Below are 5,000 nucleotides of genomic sequence, written 5' to 3'. Positions count from 1 at the left end.
CAGCCCGCCGAACACCGGCACTGCGTACAGTGCAGGCGAACGACAAGCCAGCCGAACGGCGACGGCCGCACACAGAGAGCGCGCGGCATCCTTTCCTCGATCCGCCGCCGGGCCGCACCGCCCGCGCGCTGTAACACCCCCGCCGGAGCGGAGGCCACCTTCGCGCGGGGACTTAGACCGACGGCAAACCGGTCGTGACCCGCGCCGGTCGCTAGTGCGCTGAGACGGTGCGCGAGCCGACTCGGCAGCGGCGCCTTAAGCGTCCGCGAACCGAGACGGCGCGCCCCCGCACCCAACTGAAAGCGAGCCGGCGACCTGACGGGCCCTCCCGTTTGCCTCTCAACGGTTTCACGTACTCTTGAACTCTCTCTTCAAAGTGCTTTTCAACTTTCCCTCACGGTACTTGTCCGTTTTAGTCTTAGGTGGAGTTTAACACCCGCTTTGGGCTGCATTCCCAAACAACCCGACTCCGAGAAGACCCGAAGCGGCCAAGGCAAGCGCCCCTATGGGCCTAACACCCGCCGTGGGACGAGGCCTCGATCAGAAGGACACCGGCGCTCGCCGTCAGCCGCACTGGGACTTCCGTACGTCACAACTCGGCGCGCTCGAAAAGCGCGCAGATTCGACGCTGGACTCTTCCCGGTTCACTCGCCGTTACTCAGGGAATCCCTGTTGGTTTCTTTTCCTCCGCTTAATAATATGCTTAAATTCAGCGGGTGCTCTCGCCTGAACTCAGGTCGTATGTGTCAAGCGGGCCGCTTCTTACACGGCCCGCTGGCATCGCAAGTCGTCGCCGCCGGCGCCGACCGAGCGCGTACCGTCGCCGCCTTGGCCCACGGTCGGTCTTGATCTCGTGACCGGACCGACCGACCTGGACCCGCCCCTCGAACGTAGTTGAACACGTCGAGGGGCCGGCGGTGTACGGGACACGCGGTCGCGCCGAGAAAGCTCGGCGACCGCTTCAACTTGGGGCGACGCCCGGCCGTCTTCGCAGAGGCCAGGCGACGGCCCTCGGGTGAGGACGAACGCGACCCTGAGGCAGACGCGGTCCCGGGATTGACCCGAGACCGCAATTCGCGTTCAGAAGGTCGACGTTCAATGTGTTCTGCAATTCACATTACTTCTCGCACTTGGCTGCGTCCTTCATCGACTCGCGAGCCGAGTGATCCACCGTTAAGAGTCGTCCTCGACGTTTCGCCCGGCGCCGAAGCGCGCGGACGTCACACTGTGGGATCGACCACAAAACCACCACCGACAACAACTGCACAAAAACACCAACAAACGGCGCCGAGCGACCGCCGGGCTGGGCCGGCGGCACATCGAGCGCGGTGCCCAGAAGCCACCATCGCACTCGGCTGCCTTGCTATGCCAACGTGTTACGCGTGTCGCACGGGGCGGAACCCCGATTGACGGCCGCCCTCTCGGCGGCACCCAAAGACAATTAAGTGCGCGGTCGGCCGGGGCCTACCACCACCTTCGGTAATGATCCTTCCGCAGGTTCACCTACGGAAACCTTGTTACGACTTTTACTTCCTCTAAATGATCAAGTTTGATCGTCTTCTCGACACGCCGACGCGGCCGTTGCCAGCCGCGACGGGGCCGATCCAAGGATCTCACTAAACCATTCAATCGGTAGTAGCGACGGGCGGTGTGTACAAAGGGCAGGGACGTAATCAACGCAAGTTGATGACTTGCGCTTACTGGGAATTCCTCGTTCAAGGGAAACAATTGCAAGTCCCTATCCCAATCACGAATGAGGTTCAACGGGTTACCCGGACCTTTCGGCCTAGGTTAGACACTCGCTGCTTCACTCAGTGTAGCGCGCGTGCGGCCCCGGACATCTAAGGGCATCACAGACCTGTTATTGCTCAATCTCGTGTGGCTAAACGCCACTAGTCCCTCTAAGAAGTTAGACGCCGACCGAGAAGGTCGCGTAACTATTTAGCATGCCAGAGTCTCGTTCGTTATCGGAATTAACCAGACAAATCGCTCCACCAACTAAGAACGGCCATGCACCACCACCCACAGAATCAAGAAAGAGCTCTCAATCTGTCAATCCTACCTGTGTCCGGGCCGGGTGAGTTTCCCCGTGTTGAGTCAAATTAAGCCGCAGGCTCCACTCCTGGTGGTGCCCTTCCGTCAATTCCTTTAAGTTTCAGCTTTGCAACCATACTTCCCCCGGAACCCAAAGACTTTGGTTTCCCGGAAGCTGCCGGAAAGGTCGTCATGGTAACGCCTCCCGATCGCTAGTTGGCATCGTTTATAGTCAGAACTAGGACGGTATCTGATCGTCTTCGAACCTCTGACTTTCGCTCTTGATTAAAGAAAACATTCTTGGCGAATGCTTTCGCAGTAGTTCGTCTTCCGCCGATCCAAGAATTTCACCTCTAACGGCAGAGTACGGACGCCCCCGTCTGTCCCTCTTAATCATTACCTCGTGCTCCGAAAACCAACAAAATAGAACCGAGGTCCTATTCCATTATTCCATGCAACACTATGCAGGCGAACAGCCTGCTTTGAACACTCTAATTTTTTCAAAGTAAACTTATCGGCCACCGCCGACACTCAGTCAAGAGCACCGACGGAGAACCGAAGGTGAGGCGAACGCAACCAGTGACACGCCTTGCGACGGACCGGCGGCGCTCGCCCAAAATCCAACTACGAGCTTTTCAACCGCAACAACTTTAGCATACACTGTTGGAGCTGGAATTACCGCGGCTGCTGGCACCAGACTTGCCCTCCAATGGATACTCGTTAAGAGTTTTAGGATGTACTCATTCCAATTACAGGGCCTCGTTAGAGTCCTGTATTGTTATTTTTCGTCACTACCTCCCCGTGTCGGGAATGGGTAATTTGCGCGCCTGCTGCCTTCCTTGGATGTGGTAGCCGTTTCTCAGGCTCCCTCTCCGGAATCGAACCCTGATTCCCCGTTACCCGTTATCACAAAGGTAGGCACGTAGCGTACCTTCGACAGTTGATAGGGCAGACACTTGAATGATACGTCGTCGGTGCAGAGACCGTACGATCCGCGTGGTTATCCAGAGTCATCAAACGTCACAGGACGAACCCGGTCGGTTTTGATCTGATAAAAGCGCGCCTCCCGAAGTCGGCGCTTAATGCATGTATTAGCTCTAGAATTACCACAGTTATCCACTTCGCTTACGAGACCAAATAAACCAAGACTGATTTAATGAGCCATTCGCAGTTTCGCTTTACGAGAACTCGTACTTGCACCTGCATGGCTTAATCTTTGAGACAAGCATATCACTACTGGCAGGATCAACCAGATAGCTGCGACAGCTGCGCTCGGCCCTTGCTGGGCCGCCCGGCGCGTGCTCGTCGCATTCGTTTAAGACCGAGGCGATCGCCTGCGGCCGTACTCAGCTTCGACAGTCGCTGGCCGCGACGTCCACGCTCTCGCCGGCAGTGCCAGGCGGAGCGATTTGCGTTTTTTCTTTGCTCTCCCTCTCTCGGGCTCGATCCATTCAGTTTCGCACAAACAAGAGCTCTGCCGGCCGCCTGCAGCGGTGCCTAAAACCCGGGCATAACAATGCGACCGTTCTGCTAGGCCGACAAGCGCTCAAGCCAGACGCTCGATCGAACACCCCCTACATATTAGTCGAGACAACGGCTCGCTCATTAGCATCGCGTTTGTACTTTAACTTTTTTTGGCTCGGCTTCTTTCGACGCCGATGCCGGCGACGCAGCACTCTCTCGCCCGCCAGCCACCGAGAAAAGGGTGCGCTCCGACCGGCCCCGCACCGCTCTTTCTTGGCTCATTCGAAATTACTGTCTTTCGCTCTGACATGCCTTACCTAGGGTTAGGTTAGTATGCTTGCACGTTTGTACTTTAACTTTTTTCGGCTCGGCTTCTTTCGACGCCGATGCCGGCGACGCAGCACTCTCTCGCCCGCCAGCCACCGAGAAAAGGGTGCGCTCCGACCGGCCCCGCACCGCTCTTTCTTGGCTCATTCGAGTTTACTGTCTTTCGCTCTGACATGCCTTACCTAGGGTTAGGTTAGTATGCTTGCACGTTTGTACTTTAACTTTTTTCGGCTCGGCTTCTTTCGACGCCGATGCCGGCGACGCAGCACTCTCTCGCCCGCCAGCCACCGAGAAAAGGGTGCGCTCCGACCGGCCCCGCACCGCTCTTTCTTGGCTCATTCGAAATTACTGTCTATCGCTCTGACATGCCTTACCTAGGGTTAGGTTAGTGTGCTTGCACGTTTGTACTTTAACTTTTTTCGGCTCGGCTTCTTTCGACGCCGATGCCGGCGACGCAGCACTCTCTCGCCCGCCAGCCACCGAGAAAAGCGTGCGCTCCGACCGGCCCCGCACCGCTCTTTCTTGGCTCATTCGAAATTACTGTCTTTCGCTCTGACATGCCTTACCTAGGGTTAGGTTAGTATGCTTGCACGTTTGTACTTTAACTTTTTTCGGCTCGGCTTCTTTCGACGCCGATGCCGGCGACGCAGCACTCTCTCGCCCGCCATCCACCGAGAAAAGGGTGCGCTCCGACCGGCCCCGCACCGCTCTTTCTTGGCTCATTCGAGTTTACTGTCTTTCGCTCTGACATGCCTTACCTAGGGTTAGGTTAGTATGCTTGCACGTTTGTACTTTAACTTTTTTCGGCTCGGCTTCTTTCGACGCCGATGCCGGCGACGCAGCACTCTCTCGCCCGCCAGCCACCGAGAAAAGGGTGCGCTCCGACCGGCCCCGCACCGCTCTTTCTTGGCTCATTCGAAATTACTGTCTTTCGCTCTGACATGCCTTACCTAGGGTTAGGTTAGTATGCTTGCACGTTTGTACTTTAACTTTTTTCGGCTCGGCTTCTTTCGACGCCGATGCCGGCGACGCAGCACTCTCTCGCCCGCCAGCCACCGAGAAAAGGGTGCGCTCCGACAGGCCCCGCACCGCTCTTTCTTGGCTCATTCGAGTTTACTGTCTTTCGCTCTGACATGCCTTACCTAGGGTTAGGTTAGTATGCTTGCACGTTTGTA

The 5,000-nt window shown here is 56.9% G+C and overlaps 2 non-coding genes and 1 pseudogene across 2 annotated transcripts; all 3 read right to left on the bottom strand.

Annotated features, from left to right (window-relative positions):
• LOC144413547 (large subunit ribosomal RNA) overlaps window positions 1-740 on the bottom strand; it is a 3,676-nt pseudogene extending 2,936 nt beyond the window's left edge.
• Window positions 741-1,028: 288 nt separating this feature from the next.
• Window positions 1,029-1,182, bottom strand: LOC144413196 (5.8S ribosomal RNA). The gene has a single exon (XR_013469233.1). It is a non-coding gene; the product is annotated as a 5.8S ribosomal RNA (ribosomal RNA).
• A 298-nt stretch (window positions 1,183-1,480) lies between these two features.
• LOC144413284 (small subunit ribosomal RNA) lies at window positions 1,481-3,290 on the bottom strand. The gene has a single exon (XR_013469318.1). It is a non-coding gene; the product is annotated as a small subunit ribosomal RNA (ribosomal RNA).
• Window positions 3,291-5,000: the final 1,710 nt, after the last annotated feature.

Source organism: Styela clava, chromosome 15, assembly GCF_964204865.1.
Source record: "Styela clava chromosome 15, kaStyClav1.hap1.2, whole genome shotgun sequence".
Classification (NCBI taxonomy): domain Eukaryota; kingdom Metazoa; phylum Chordata; class Ascidiacea; order Stolidobranchia; family Styelidae; genus Styela; species Styela clava.
The sequence above is the reverse complement of the archived record's forward strand: the minus strand, read 5'-3'. Positions and strand labels throughout refer to the sequence as shown.